Below are 16,501 nucleotides of genomic sequence, written 5' to 3'. Positions count from 1 at the left end.
GCTGTTGTTTTCCTGAGCGCTACCAGAGACTGTCGCTGCCAGGAAGAATATTTTGCCCGGTGAAACTGGGAAGCAAATAAACAAGGAGGATATGCCTACCGGCTTGCAGTACAGCACCATGCAGCAATATCAGAGCTAGTGCTAATGTAATTTAAACTTCAGAGTTTAGGCAAGAACTTGGCAATCTTAAGACAACAGCAAGAAAAAGTATGCACTAGTGGAATCACCTGAGTTGATAAATCACCCACCTTGTCCTTTCTGACCACTGTGCTAGATGAGCAAACGGAGTCAAAATATCGAACTGTTGTTACCACAGGGCAGATGCACTCCTGGCTTAGTCTGACTTATTTAAAGATGTTGGGGCCCTTGAATTGCTCGTTGTGCATTCAGATAGCAAAGCCTGTAGATCTGAAGAAGATTTATGATCTAAACTCCTTTTGCTTCTTCTCCGTTGTTGAGACTGTGACTTTCTTTGCCTGAGGAGGTGCTGGAGTTTATATGCACTTCAAGCCCTTACCTAAGCTGGTAGTTTTGTCATGTTAAAAGTGCCATGTTCTGCTTATTGCATTCTCAGAGGTTTTATATGGCTTTTTCAATGGCCTTCTCTCTGCACACTCCCCATAGCAGAATGAAAAAGTGGAGGGAGACGAAGTGAATAATGTTCTCATGTGGAGGAATGAAACAAGAACCGTTCAAATAGATCAACTATTTTCTAGTAACATCATTAAGTATATGGGAACCTTCCAGTACTAATATATTCGTTTTCTGCGATAGGTATTGAGACCTTGGCTGGAAGTTTTCTGCAAGGCTTTATGATCCCTATTGTAATAAGCTCTTTCTCAGAGATCCCAATTCTTTGAAGTGATTACAGTCTTAACTCCTGTGAAGCCAAAGAAAACTGAAGGAGTTAGGCATCTCTCAAGAAAAAAATCCACTTACTCGTGAATTGGTATCTCAGTATTTGCCTTGTCCCTTTTAACATTGCTTTAATATACAGTTGTTTGTTTCCAGAAGACTGGAAGAAGGCTCATGTCACGCCCATCTACAAGAAGGGCTTAAAGGAGGATCCAGGAAATTATAGGCCCATCAGTCTTACTTCAGTCCCTGGGAAAGTTATGGAACATATCTTCCTGGGGGCTGTCACAAGGCAAATGAAGCAGATGACTGGGAAAAGCCAGCATGGATTCACCAAGGGCAAACTGTGCCTGACAAACCTGATCGCCTTCTACGACAAAGTGACCTGCTCGGTTGATGTGCGGTGGACATTGTCTACCTGGATTTCTCCAAGGCTTTCGATACGGTTTCCCACAGCTTCCTCCTAGAGAAACTGATGCGTTAGGGTCTAGACAAGTGGTCTGCGCGGTGGGTGGGGAACTGGCTGACAGGCCGCACCCAGAGGGTGGTGGTAAATAGCTCCTTCTCAAACCGGCAACCTGTCACCAGTGGGGTCCCCACAGGGATCGATATTGGGCCCAACGCTGTTTAATATCTTCACAAGTGATCTGGATGATGGGGTCAAGTGTACCTTGATGAATTTTGCTGATGATACCAAACTGAGTGGGGAAGTGGACACTTCGGAAGGGAGAGCCACCCTGCAGGAAGAGCTGGATAGGCTGGAAGAGTGGGCTAACAAGAACCTTATGAAGTTCAACAAGGACAAGCGTAAGGTCTTGCACCGGGGAAAACATAATCCAGGAGTGCAGCACAGGCTGGGATCTACCCGCCTGAGGAGCAGCTCTGTGGAAAGGGACCTGGGGGTCCTGGTGGACAACAAGCTCAGTATGAGTGAACAGTGTGCTGCTGTGGCAAAGAAAGCCAACGGGATGCTGGGCTGCATCAACAAGGGCATCGCCAGCAGAGATAAAGAAGTCATTATCCCACTCTACTCAGCACTTGTCAGGCCACACCTGGAATACTGTGTTCAGTTTTGGTCCCCGCTATGCAAAAAAGATGTGGACGGGCTGGAGAGGGTCCAGAGAAGGGCCACAAAGATGATCAAAGGACTGGGAAGCCTGCCACATGAGGAAAGGCTGAGAGAACTGGGTTTGTTCAGCCTTGAGAAAAGAAGGCTTAGGGGAGACCTTCTCACCATGTTCCAGTATTTAAAGGGTGGCTACAAAGAAGATTTTACAAGGAGTCACATGGAAAAGACGAGGGGTACTGGGTACAAGTTAGTCCTGGGGAGATTCCGATTGGACACAAGAGGGAAATTTTTCACGAGAACAATCAGCCATTGGAATAATCTCCCCAGGGAAGTGGTGGATTCCCCAACATCGGACACTTTTAAGACTTAGCTGGAAAGGGTGCTGGGCCATCTTGTCTGGACCATGCTTTTGCCAAGAAAGGTTGGACCAGATGATCCTTGAGGTCCCTTCCAGTCTGGTATTCTATGATTCTATGATTTCAGTGTATTCTGATTTTTAATTATATTTTCTTTCCCCTTTGCTTGCTCTGTGAGTACAGAGGCTGCAGAACGTTTGGTTCATACTGTTTGTGAGTTCACAAACGTGGATTCTCTTGCAGTGGCACAGCCCAGCTGCCACTAAGCAGTAAAAATGCCAAATTATGCCAAAGCAAAGTACGCCTGCTTCTTTTATTAAATTTGTAGCCACCATTTTTTCTTTTCCATGTGATATTTTCATCTTCTGTCCCACAGAGGATACATTACTCATATACATAAAATATGTGAGTCGTGACACTTCACGGAGTTAATTTTCACTATTTTCAGACTGCTTGACAGTAGCCTGTTCTCCTTCATTACACACCAGCCAACGAGTGGATTAGTTTACTTTCAAAACACAAACCCTCATATTAATCCCCAAACAATTAATTATTCAGAGAAGACAAGCATATTTTTAACCCAGCCTGTGACTTTTCTACTTATTTCATGCAACAAGGCATGATCTGTGTAATTCCAGGCATGTCCTGCCAAGTGTCCTGCAGGCTCTTAAGTTCTTCGCGTGAAGTTATTGTGATTACGCACAGGGCCGGTGTACCTCAGTTCTGAGAGTACAGAAAGATCAGAAAGTGAGGTTCTGCTCAAAGGCGTTTCCTCAGAGGGCACAGAACCAGGCCTGTGGGATTGGTGCAGGGCTATGTCTCAACAGCCCTTGCTTCTGAGTTCTAAATCTGGAGGCGTATTCCTAGAGCACCAAGGGACAGAACAGGCACATGCTGGCTCGAGCACGTGTCCTTGGCGTACACAAAAAGTCTGGCATCTCAGAAACAGCTTAAAAGCAGACATAAGTCCTTTCAGGACCTCTGTTTTTGAGTACAAAAGACTCAAGCAGTAAGTAGTTTTGTCAATTCAGGCGCATGTTTTGTTTAGTCGTCATGTCATAAAAAGTCATCGGAAAACAAGATGAGTGACATTAAGGGGGGGGAGAAAGGCACAAATCTATAAAGTGCCAAAACAAAGCCGAAGAAAATGGAGCTCCCTGAGAACAGAACCTACCATGTTTGCTGCCAAGCTATGTCCATTTTTTCTGCATTGTTTTTAAAATGACTTTTCATCTGGTAATGCAGAGCCAAATATCTCCACGGGTAACATGTAGCTCACCAAACTCATAGGAAATTAGCAAGCCTTAATAAAATTTATGCATGGCTTGCTATTGCAGTTCCACATCTAAAGGGAAAACAGATGTTCTTTTTAGTTATTCTCTTCATGTCCAAAGGAAAGCTGTTGGTTACAGTTTTTTTTTTTAAAAGGCTGGTGCTGAAAAGGTTACAAATGATGCAATTTTTACAATCCTACTCCAAGGCTCTCTGCTAACCTGAATTGCTGAGGTGACGCTTGCAGATGCCTGTCACCCACTTACCAGCCTCATATTTCTTAACACCTACACTTTAGGATGAATAAATAGAACAGAGTCCGCAGTATTTGCCTGAGACCATTAATGGGCTGGCAGGCCAGGCTTCCAAGCCCTCTGGCTGGATTCATTGTGAAGTTTCTGAGCCCAGGTTAGTTTCAAAGGAGAGGCAGAATGGATGCGCATCTGAAAAGCGTGATATTAGAGATGTCACTAAATGGGTCTCTCTAGGCTTCAGCATGAAGAAGAAAAATCTTGATTCTTCACCTCCTTCACCTGGCTCCCTTCACTTAGCACGTGTACATTCTGCCCACGTAATTTTCCACTACACATTGCAGATGGGCGATCTTTTCTCTTTCCGTTTCTACACAAATATTCTCAAGATGTGCAAAAACATTGGAACTTACAGTGAGTGTTTGCCATCTGAAAGAGCTTGCCACTGCAAATATGTATGCATGCATCCACATATATCTGATATTTACTCTTTACTTTCCAGATGGGTATCAAACACAGAGGCTTTCAAAATGCTAATTCATTGGGCTGCTATATTTGTTTGTTTCTACAGCATGTTTATTCATTGCTCCCTGAATGGGGGGATCCCGAGCCTTCTTCATTCCTCTGCAGCTACCAAGTGGACATTAATACAAAAAGTGGGTCCCTATCCACAAAAAAAAAATGCCCCAAAAGAACAGCAAGTGCAATAAACTGTAGCCATTGGCTTAATACCCTTTCAAAGTGTTTATCCAAACAATCCTTTTTAGCCTGTGAATATTCATGGTCTTACAGATAATATGAAAGGATAAACACTCACACGCACACCTAAATGTGAGTACTAGCTAATTTAGGAATTATTAGCCTCCAAAAATGGAGAAGGAAGGGACTCTGCCATTTCAAGAAACGATAGCAAATGATGCAAAACCCAGGTGGCAGGAATGCAGAGAAGAGCTGGCAGGAACTAACCAGATGAGTGATCAGCATTTTATTCAGACAGTGTTTCAGCGTCCACCCAGAGGAGATTAAGTATCCTGTCCTCTCAGTGCAGAGAAGGAGAAATAAATCAGGTTTTACCACAAGTAGGGTGGCAGGGAGTTAATTAGGAATGGAAAAAATATGTTTCAGTTTGCAAAGGAATAAAAAATGAGCAAATGAAGGAACTAAAATACACTGAAAACATGTCGGAACACATCTGGGAAACGGTGACTGAGAATCCTGCACGGGGAGTCTGCAGCCACGAGGGACTGCGCACAACAGGTGACTCAGACAGCTCAGCTAAAAGCTGCAGTCCAGTACCCAAATGCTGTCGCTCTGAGCTGTCACATGAAAGCAGACATTTCCCATACCCTGTCTCATGTCAGAGTCTCTCCAACAACAAAGCATATAAAAAAGGCAAGGCTGCATAAAGAAATAGGAGGACCTTAGTTTTCCTCTCAAAGTAGTTTTTAAAAAACAACCCTCATTAAAGTCAACAGGAATTGCTCCACATCTCTTGTAATTTGCCTCCCAGGATCTGTGCAGAACTAGAATATGACAGATTTTGCTATTAAAACAAGCAAAACTACACAAGAAAATTAGCAGAAGCCACAAGAAGCAGAACAGTGGTGAAGCTACCTTATTGCCCCATGTTCAGTGATTTCCATTAATGATTTAACAGTAAAGCTCAATTAAATGAGTAGTAGATACTGATACATGCTAGCTGTGGATCTGCTCTGTGCTGTTGGAGCACATGCGCGTGGATACATTAAAGCAGGAGAAACTTTCCAAGGCAATGCACCATTTTTTTTCCCTGTCCTAAGCTGAGGTTAAATGTGCGGGGGGGTGTGTACCTCTTTAGTCCCAATGAAGATAATTCTAAACTAAGAGCCACGAGTCCCTGCTTCAGTCAGCTGAACGACAATGCTGTGTTTCTAGGAGGGGTAAAGGCTTCTGTTTTCCACTTGGTTTAAACCGTGGGTACAAGTGGGTTTGGGGGCGTATTGCCTTGCAGGAGGCGAAGTCCTGGCTGTCAGCTGATGGGTGACATATTACCTCGGTGGAAAATGGCACAGGTCCTGCTGCATGCCATTCCAGATCTGCTGACGTACCCTTTTTGCCAAGAATGCCATAGGTTGCAGATCACTGCTGGAGAGGAAAGGCTTGTATGTGAATGAATGCATGAATATGGCTTCTGGCTGAAATATTTAATCAATGTTTAAGTGACTTTCTGCCACCAGTGAATGTCAACATTCCTCATTTTGGGTAAAAGCTGGGAGTCACATTTCAACAATATATTCAGAGAGCATCAATATATTCAGATAGCATCCGATGATGCAAGAGCACAGTCTGTGGTCAATCACCATCCCAGTAATTTAGGAGAGTGCAGAAGGAGTGCTGGCTTTTGACTGTCTCCATGTTTGTTATTTACACACCATGTCATTTTGAGCTTGTTGTTCGCTTGTAGCTTTGGGCTGACACTTCCCTGATTCCAAAGGCGATTCAGCCCCTGACATAAAGCAGAAGAACAATGCACAGTTCCTGTAAAACAACAGTGCTCCCCCCTGCTGCTGTCAGAATGCAGGGATTAGATGCAGAATAATGCAGTCCCTGATCAAACCTGCAGCTGTAATTCAACCGCTGGACAGTGCTGATGCCATAAATTTGTGAAGAAAGTGCAGCTCAAGCGATTTGTGAACAAGAGCTGGTGAGTCCAATTGAATTACAGTTGTGGGAGCAGCCGGGATCCCCCTGCACCGAATCATTACTAATGAGAGCCAGAGAATGATTACTTACAATTTTAATGAAATTGAATTTTAATTTATAACCTTGGCTTAGAAGAGAAGGAGGAAGAAACGTACAATGAATATTTGTGGGTGACAGGGCAAAAGTACAACCAGAAACCCAAAATAAACGGAAGAAAAAAGCATTCTCCTGGAAGAGAGAAGATAACATTTTACCTTCAAAAATATATTCATATTTTAGCAAACAGTTGTGATACAGTGAGCACTGAAGAAAGCCACTCTATACCACAGTTCTGATGATGAAAGAGCTCAGAAGGAAAATGCTCAAATATGTTTTCTCCAATCCGTTTATGATTCTCAGAACAGGGGAACTGTTTAGCTGATTCTCAAGCCATCACAGCCCATTGTTTTGGCGTGAAATCAGCAGAATGGTAACTACAAGCACCACTGACATATTGTAATCAAATAATCACATGGAACCCTTTCTGAGCAAGTCTCCCAATTTCAGCACTGAGTGGTTATGCACTATTGGAAGGAAAAGCATAATTAACACTAAATATTGGTTAAACAGAATAATGTTTCTTGCTGTTTCCCGTGTTGAGGTATCACTCTGCTATTTTAATATCCTTTTTAATATTGCACTGTTTCCACTGGGACTACAGTAAGGCATAAGGAGGTTAAGAAAAGTGGTTTATGAAGTTCATCTCAGATATGGAAATGTAAGGAGAGAGATGGGAAAAATAGAGAACTTGAGTGAGGAACACAAAATGGATGAATAAGGGAGTACTTGTGGCTCACAACACAGGCCACATAAGTTTTGCAACTCATAATATGAATCTGCAATTCAGGGATGATTAGAAAGATGTGGGATGTATAGTGGAAGGTCTGAGACTCGGGGCTTGCAGCAAGGGTCACACAAATCAGGCAGAGTACTGGAGAGGTGCTGAAAAATGCTCAGGCTTTTGACTTTACATTTATTTTACAGAAGGTAAATCAATATCTCTTCACCCCAGTGCACTTGTACCATGTGGCTTTCTGTTACAAGGTGACCAGGGCTTGAACGTGTCTCTTCTGAACTGAAAACAGCTTAATCCAGAGAGATTTTTTCTACAAAAAGTCTAAAGCACTGTATTACCTCATGCCACAGGGTGATGGGACCCAACCCAGTATTTTATTGTACAACTCGGGAATCAGCAGATAGAAACTATTACTATTCAAATAGTAAAACATGCAAATAGAGTGGGAATTCAGCAGTATTTGCATATATTAAACTATTTTGTTAAAACGAATATTATTAAAATGAGATTTGCTATACAAGAGAGGATTTTCAAAGAGACAGGGTAGTTCTACCGGGAGAAACGTTATAAAAATAGGTGGCTAATAATGAAGGGTCATTCTCTTCTTCTATGTGTCACCAAATTATTTCACATAAAAGTGTATTGTCACGCACCCTCATTTAGTCAGCCTCACATGGCCTAATTGATTTTGGAAACCGAAGCTGTATCACGTCACCACTGGAGGGAGACATCATTCTTTTAAAAAGCTGTAAAACTTCTGCTGCCATAAATGCACTTCAGTAAGAAAGGGTGAAAAAATAATCTTGAGAAATACAGCTGCTGAATTTGATCCAGGCTGGACACAGTAAATCACAGGTTCTAATAACAATAATAATGCAGCATGAATGAAACAGTGCCAGATTAACAAAGATACTTAATGTTTCCACTCTGATCAATACTGCTCAAGTGAATCTTAGCTAGGCGTCTGAAATTAGTCGAGGTTAAATCCACCACCAGTATCTGTATATTCTCCTCCCTTCTTCCTCACTCCCTCCCATCACTCACAAGCTGTGCTTGCAGAAACCCATTTGTGATGTTAAAGTCTCAGGCTGATATTTCCTAACCCTTTATCTGACTGTGACCTTAAGTGTGACCAAAGAATGTTCCTGTCGATGGCATTATTTTAGTTTTCACTTAACCCCTAGTGGCCTAGTGTCCTATTTTACAATCATTCAATTACCCCTACTGCTGCTGAAAAAACCCAGTCAGAAAATAATTATTTGGTGCAGCTCAAGGTCATCAGCTGCAGGAGGATAGGGAACCATCAGACAGGCTCGAAGTCACACTACTCAGACACTGTTGGACAACTGGCAAGTACTTCAGAGAGGGGGCCAGGGCACTCCAACTCAGCTCTAAAACCCAAAAGCTTCTGCTAGTAGAACAAAAGAAGCGGTTCCGCTAGTAAAAAAAAAAAAAAAAAAAAAAGAGTACTTCTACCTGATGTCGTGTGGCACGTTCCCAAAGAGGATAATTTTGCACATGTCTATATAGACTCATTCTGTTGTGTGGTGCATGTGTGCACACAGATGTGTGTTTGCACATGCACACACGAACATTCACACATTCTGCTTAAGTTACAAAACAGCATCTCAGCAAGATAAAACACGTGATAAGAAAGAAATTCCTGTGTGAGGGACTCTCACATTTCCAGTAACAGTGAAGAGCCCACGGAAACTTTCAGCTCAGCTGACTATTTGTGGTTTCTGTTTTGAACTGTATTAATGACACATGCTGCCACCTGCTAGCTGCCTCCTCACTCCTGAATTAGGCTAATTATAAAATTAATATAGAAAACAAAGCTTTTTTAAAAAATATATTCTCATCACCTCCCCACGCAACTGCATCTCACACCTACAGTTGCAGCCAACCGTGGGCTTCCTGTTGTACTCATTGAATGGGGCAATTTCAGAACAAATATAGTTCAAACGCTTATAAATCTCTAGAGTGAAATCCTAGCTGTGCTGAAAATAGGAGCTTCACCACAGATTTTGATAGTTTTTTCAGGCAGTTTTTAAGGTGCTTTTGGTTGTCAGTGAGCCTTGTTTATGGAAAGGAGAGGACTAATGCAATCTTACAGCATGTGCCATCCTTTGTCTTTTTGTTGACCCATGCGTCAACTTCCATAAACCACCACGTACCTCCTGACAATAATCATCTGGTCTTCCCTGATGTTTTAGATGTGCTGGCTGAAGTTTGCAAGATCTAGCTTTCGAACAGTGATCTAAGACATTAGAAAAGAGCTAGGAAGAAGCAGGAAAAAACATCATCACCATCGTCTCCATTAATTTTACTGCAAGACAAAACCTCATCCTGAAACCACCCAATCGTCCTAGCCTAAGCATATGTGTTTGCCTGTTCTGCATGCTCTTTCGTTATACCTTCTAGCTGCTTTAGCTACAGCAATGGTTCTGGTCAGTGCTGAGAATTTGTAAGATGTCATCTTGGAGGTCTAATTTTCAGATGTGCTCAGTATCCATGATTCTCATGGAATTCCCTAGGACTCCACTTGCAGGACTTCACACACTGGTGGAGTCTAATTATCACAAAATCTCCATACGCTGTTTTATAGCAGAGAAGGTCATGGCTTAGTTGCTGGAAGAACCTACTGTTTGACTATCATCATAATAGAAATAGCAAGAGCTAAAAAGAAGAGAAATTCAAGTGTGTACCCCTACTGCACAGCGCAGTTCAATCTTCCTGAGGCATACAAAGTAAATAGTAGTAATAAAATGTGATAGGAAAATCAATTGGAACAAATGAAGCACTGTCTGTGCTGTATTCCAGCTTCTCTGTCCCATTGTTACTGCTTTGATTAATAAACAGCAATCTGATAATGAGCAAATCAGCTCAGCACCAGGATATGGCGAAGTAAATGCTGCAGACATGCTACAATGACAAAGCTAAATCTCACCAGCAGAAGGCTGTCTTTGGAAGACTGCTCGACTGTTTCAGGAGGCTGGTCAGAGAAAGACCATTACTACAGCAGGGTAGGCAGTGCTCGGAGGGCAGAGCTGTTTGGGAGAGAAGCTGTTGTAAGGCACTGCATTTGATTTTATGTTTATAAATGTGCCCTTAGAACCAGGCATCAATTTTTCACATTCATTTAATAGAAGTTTACCTCACTGGCTTTCTCTAGGGTGCAAAAATGAAGGCAACAACCGAAAATTGGCTCTTAAAACAGTATTTTAACAATACAATAATGTTACTATAAAGAACTCCAACTAGGTCAGAGTCGATATCCAGCTTAGTTCCTTCTGGTGCATATTTAGACAGAACTGAAAGGTAATGGAATTGTGTCCATTTGTGCCAGGAATAAATCAGTTTAATTATGAGTTATTCTTCATTTTTTACCATGTTTATTTCTTTCCTGAACATTCTGGATGTCCCCATGATCACGGCTAGAGATTGCCTTGTGTAGCCCTTCCTGAGCACTGTCCTGATGTGCCTTGGTGCCTTCTTAAGCACTATGTTAGGACTTACTCTCTGAATACTAGGGTTTGAGCAGGGGATTGAACTTCAGCAAGTTTCAGTGCCTTTTTCTGCTTCCTTGCTGTTTTGCTAATGCCTTGGTAGATGCAATCACTTCAGGCTGTGTCAGAGATCCTTGTTAGTTCCTCACTTCTTCTGTGAGCAAAAATTATCAGATTCACTGACATTTCAGACAGAGAGACAAGGAGAAGTGTACATAATTGATGTGAGACCACTAGTTGCAGTGAATTTAAATCAGAAAAAGGAAGCTGTTCTCCAGAGGACTGGATATACCAAACACTTCTTCATCAAGAAATGGTTCCAAGATCTGACTGCTGACCACACGCAGGCTTTTCTACCAATTTGTGAAAAAGGAGTTAATGGGACAGAGAATAAAGGAGAAAACAGTCACATCTTAGTTCTCAGGTGGAATTTTTCCAAATTGCCAAGGTGGCAAAACAGCTATTTTGCCAGTGCCCTGAAAAGTCAGGATGGCTGCTGTATCTGAGGGAGGGACAGGTGGAGTGGTAGCTACTACAGTTCAGACTGCTTTGCAGCAATTAATTCATGTATCCTCTGAAAATAGCAAGGGAAGCAAGCTGCATCCCAGGGCTCTTCCACACGCCATCCCAGCTCCACTACTTCACACTATTTCCCATTTTCCCTGGTGGAAACAGCCTGATCCTGGCCCCAGTCCCAGTTCTTCATCCCTGGGATGGTAACACTCGATTCTGCACACACTCCTGACAAGCCTGGAGCTGAACTATCATCTCGCGTATCCCTTAAAAACCTCTAACCTGCAGGCTGCTGTTTCCACGCTGACGGGACTGGGTGTTGCAGGTACTTTACTGTCTGGCGGTCCCATCTTGTTATTTGCCCGGGCGTGATGGGGATCCTATGAAAGAGCCATCTCTCCATCTTTGTCTTTCTGTATCTGCAGTTTGGAAGAAAATCAATATTGCTGTTTGTTGCTGAATTGTCAGACAGCTTTTGATGCTAATATCTGATGAAGCAGACATGCTGTTGTAGATACTTATTCTCAAACAGGTTCTCTGTCATCCACCATCTGCTTTTAAAGGGTCTTTTTTTCCCTTTTTTCCAGTGACTAATGGTGCATTTAACCCCAGAGAGCCTCTGATCTGAACATCACAAAGTTTCTGCAGCAGAGGAACAGAAAAAAGGAGGTGGGGGAGGGAGGGTGGATGAGCTTCCTGTTGTTCTAACTTGGCTTACTGGTAGGGTTCTCAAATCAAACTAGAAATCTCACCGCTTATGGCAGCCACCACTCAGATCCTTGATACAGCTGCCAGACTTGCATTATACTCTCATTCAGAGTCTTGAGACTAGAGCAGCGTAGGCCGAGGGGAGCCAGCACTGCGCAGGGGCTGGGGAGCCAGAGCGTGTCGCTGACCTGTGTGGACAAGCCACGTCAGCTCTCTGTCCCCTGGCTCTATCTGGACAAAGATGTTAACAGCACTTTCTTCATAAAGAAGTGTTAGTTCTACAGATGAAAACTGCAGGGATGGGAGGCCTTCTGTTTGCTTTTGCAGGCTCAGAGACAGACATCAAAATTTACACTAGAAAGAGCCAGGGAAAGTCCGTGAGAATGGCACAGATTCTTCAGTGTTTGGGTCCAGGATCATCCCTGAGGGCTAGAGGTAGTTTTGCAGAAATATCAAGTGTGATTTCTGGGAGCATGGCAGAATTCTGCAGTACCTGAAAGATACGGGAGGAAATTTCGTGTCATAGTCTTTCAGCACCACGTTGGCTGAATTAGGTTTTCTGTTCAGGGAAGTGTCAGGCAGAATGGTTACCCCAGTTCCTCCAGGTACTGTGTGGGCAGGACTCCCGCACAGCCGTGTCGGTGTAACTCCTGCTATGCCAGGAGGGATGTCGCAGGCAGTGACTGTACTGCCATCCAAGCTGCCAGAGCCAAAGGACCCTATTCACTGTGCTTGAACCAAAAATCACACTGGGATTTGGTCTCCAAAGTCAAAAGGCACATTGCATTGATCCATGGGAGAGCCTCTTTTTTCTTCTACAGACAAGTCTGGTAAAGCACAAGGTTTTTCTGGAATTACAGTTTCAGTTTACCCACTTTCCTTAATCTTTTGGTGCACTAGACCACTGCATAGAGTAGTGCTCTGATGAAGGATCTCAGGGCTACAAACCCTGCATCAGCCCACATGTTACATGGAATGGAGAGCAAACGAGAGCTCTGGAAACTGAGCAAGCAGGAGAAATGGGGAAAACAAAGTAACTCATAAGAAAGGAATCACAATCTCTTGGTTGAAATCTTGTGTACTGTTTTAATGATATATAGCACAAAACAGTGCTATACTATTCAGTTCTCAGGACTGGACAAGAGCAAGGGAGACAGAAACTGCACCAAAGGGGAACACATTTGATAGGCTTCGCAGTATAAGCTGGTTAATGCTGAATGACTTGGAGTAGTCAAATCAAATAATTGCAAAAACCTAGAATGTTGCTTTCCCAGAAGTCCCCAACCCCTAACTGTGTCTTGCTTTTCCAGTCTCCAGGGGACAGCATAATAACTGCTGCTTAAACCTCTCAGCCTTATGTGCCCATGCAGTGTTGTAACCCGCGTGACAGCTCCAGGGTTCACACAATCTGAACCCCTCAGAGCTGAAGTCAGTCTACCTGAATAGTGTCTCTCTGACTTCATCCTTGCTACAGAGTTTTCGAACCCTAGGCTGTGAAAATAGCTTGGCATAAAAGAATACAGAAACCTCTAACAGGTTTACAGGCATTTTTCCAGCTTTGGCAACTATCTCCACTTAAAGTTCATAGGCAAAAGACTGCTTTGTGTGTGTTCCTACTCCCTTGCAAATTGTGCTGCCAGAGCTGTCTGTGCTGCAGACAGACCGATTGACAGCTTAGCCTCCAGCCAGAATTCTGATTCAAAGGAATATCAAATTCTGTGTAATAAAGTTTGCATGAAATTTTTACCTGCAACAATTCCCCGATGTGCTGAACTGCATGATACTGACTTATATAATACATCATTTTAGCAGCAGAGTTAAACAAAATGCAAAGCCAGATTTTTTTCTCGTGATCATAGACATCATACCATGTCTGATAGCTATAAGCCATTACTTCCATTATTTTGTAGTATATAAACATAAAATACAAAATTTTCTTCAACAAGTGTTTCAATCAAGTCAAATGTTTAAATGTAGACTTTTAAAAATATTTCAACTATAAAAATAAAAAATTAAAACCAAAAATTGTTTTTAGGTAAAAGATTGAAAGTGTGTGAAATATTGAACAGGACTGCTTCAGAATGGAAACATTTCCATAGGCAATTGATTTGGATGAAAACACATTTTCTAACAGAACAATATTCCATTGACAATTTTTCCAATTGCATTTTCTAGTGGCCAATTTTTCAATGACATTTGCCAAAGAACAATCTACACCTGAAAATTTTTCAACAAGCTCTTGTGAGCTCTTAAAGGAAAGAAATAGTTTTCCAATAATAGATTTGGAAAGGCAGTTATTACTTTATGCTTTACACCTTTTTACAGAAAAAGTAGCATACCAAATATAGGGCAATTGCCCAGACTTTCTGTTAACTCCTTTTTTAACTTAAAATACAAATTGCTGAGAAATGTTCCCAGACTTCAGTTAAAAACCTTGAGTGATTTGATTTTAAAATGGATTGATGTAAATGCTGCTTACCTTAGACAGACATATACAACTGGTATGCAGACGTGTCTGTCAGGCAGCTTGGTCTGAACTCTGGTGTCCAAGCATGGCACCCAGTTCAAACCTGGGTCTGCAGCTTGAATTTTTCTCTTTGTTAGACTGAGTTAGAGAATTTATCTGAATTTCAGTGGTACCTGCAAGTCTAGTTATTGATCACAAATCTTATACCAAGTGCTGTCTAACAATACAAAAACACCCAAAGAATAATCCAACATAAAACTTGTCACATCTTTACACTTTGATGAGATCAGGCTGAGAGTCTGCTTTGGATTCAGTTGTGATACTGTTTACAACAAACATTTACAACATTTCCAATTTCCATTTTGTTTTCTTAATCATTGCTTCCAGTTTTTCAACCATACAATCACTACTGAAGCTGGCTATGGCTAGGTGGGCATTTGTATATGTGATGAGGAGCCCAGGTTTGTATATATTGGATGTATATGTGAGGAGGGAAGTGGTTGGTAGCTTAAAGCAATACTTCACAAGTGAGACTTAGCAGAATGAAAAATACTGCAACAATCTACAGCCCAAGTTCTAAGTTTGCACTTCAAATGCCAGTTCAGGACTTGGAACCCACACTGATTCCAACGCTCTGACATTTAGGGAAATTCATGGCCTCTTTCCAAGCCTGTAGATTTGAATATATTTCAAAAGATGCAGAGGTTACTTTCTTTCAGTTTAGATGGACAGCATTTGGATCTAGATCAGAAGCACCTCCTCAGCTAGTGTAAATGATAACGGCCCCTTTTGCTCTGTTGCAGTTCTGCAATTCATACTCCAGCTATAGATTTGCTCTTTGAGTTCACGTCCAGAACTCAAGGGGTAATAAAGTTTTCAGTCCTTCTCCACCGAGTCAAAGAGAGATGAGGATTATGCAGGCTATAGCACACAGCTCTGTCAATGAACTTCACTTAACAGTCTGGTTGCTTTGCATCACATGAGTAGACAACCACAATGCCTTATAGTATCTGCAGAGCTGGGAATTTACAGGAGATGTACTCGGATACCAAGAAGAAAAGTCTGTTCCATGTATTCACTCCTCTCTTGTTTCACAGAAATAATTAGATCTTTTGTTGTTCTCTGCCTTAATCTCTTGTTCCACTTTTCGCATAAGGTGGTTTAGCTGTCCTAAATTACAGATCAAAAAGCTAAATGCTAAAGGCCAGGCTAATTCTCTAGTTTCTTTCTGAAGTCCATGAAAAAAACCCCAGACAGTTCAGAAGGCAATTCATCTCATCCTTAGATAGCCATCTACAGTAAGTTAGACAAACAGCTCTTTGGAGGTGTATCTCCATTCATTGTAAAAGGAACCTCCTTTAGGCTTTGGCATATACCTTTCCTACGTCTAAAGTTAAGTGAGATAAATCACATCCACAGCTGCTGTTTGTGTAAAGAGGGCTCAGGAATAAAGCTGTGGTGAGAGAAGATCACTGCAGAAACAACCATAGCAGTCTGAGACCCTTCATCCCCTCCGCCCCACTAGCCATCTGTTCTAGCCGTTCCACCAGATGTTACTGATCCCCGTGGCACAGCCAGTAGGACATGGACATCCTACCAGTTGTGTCCGGTGAGCAGTCAGCTGGTTGCTCCTGAAGGGATCTGACGCTGACCTGGCTGAACTTTTTGCTGAAGCAGCTGAGAAATGTTCTTACAGTCCTTCCCATTGCTCAGCTGTGGACTCAGAAACTGTCACAAGAGGGGCAGTAACAAACCACAAGCAGCTGTTACACAAGGTTGCGTTACCAGGACGTTAGGAACGAATGCAAAATGCTCCTGGAAGGCTTAGCTTTTCCAGCTGATACTTTCTTATTTCTGCTTGAGCTACAGAGGATCCCTGAAGAATCGTCCAATTTGTTCTATATATACCCCAATTGGCTGTTATTCTTTGCCCTGGAGGGGGCTGCAAATTGTGTATGCAGCCTGTACTTTGTAAAGAGATTGC

This window comes from Gymnogyps californianus, chromosome 15, assembly GCF_018139145.2.
Source record: "Gymnogyps californianus isolate 813 chromosome 15, ASM1813914v2, whole genome shotgun sequence".
In the NCBI taxonomy this organism is placed as follows: domain Eukaryota; kingdom Metazoa; phylum Chordata; class Aves; order Accipitriformes; family Cathartidae; genus Gymnogyps; species Gymnogyps californianus.
Note: the sequence above shows the minus strand (reverse complement) of the source record.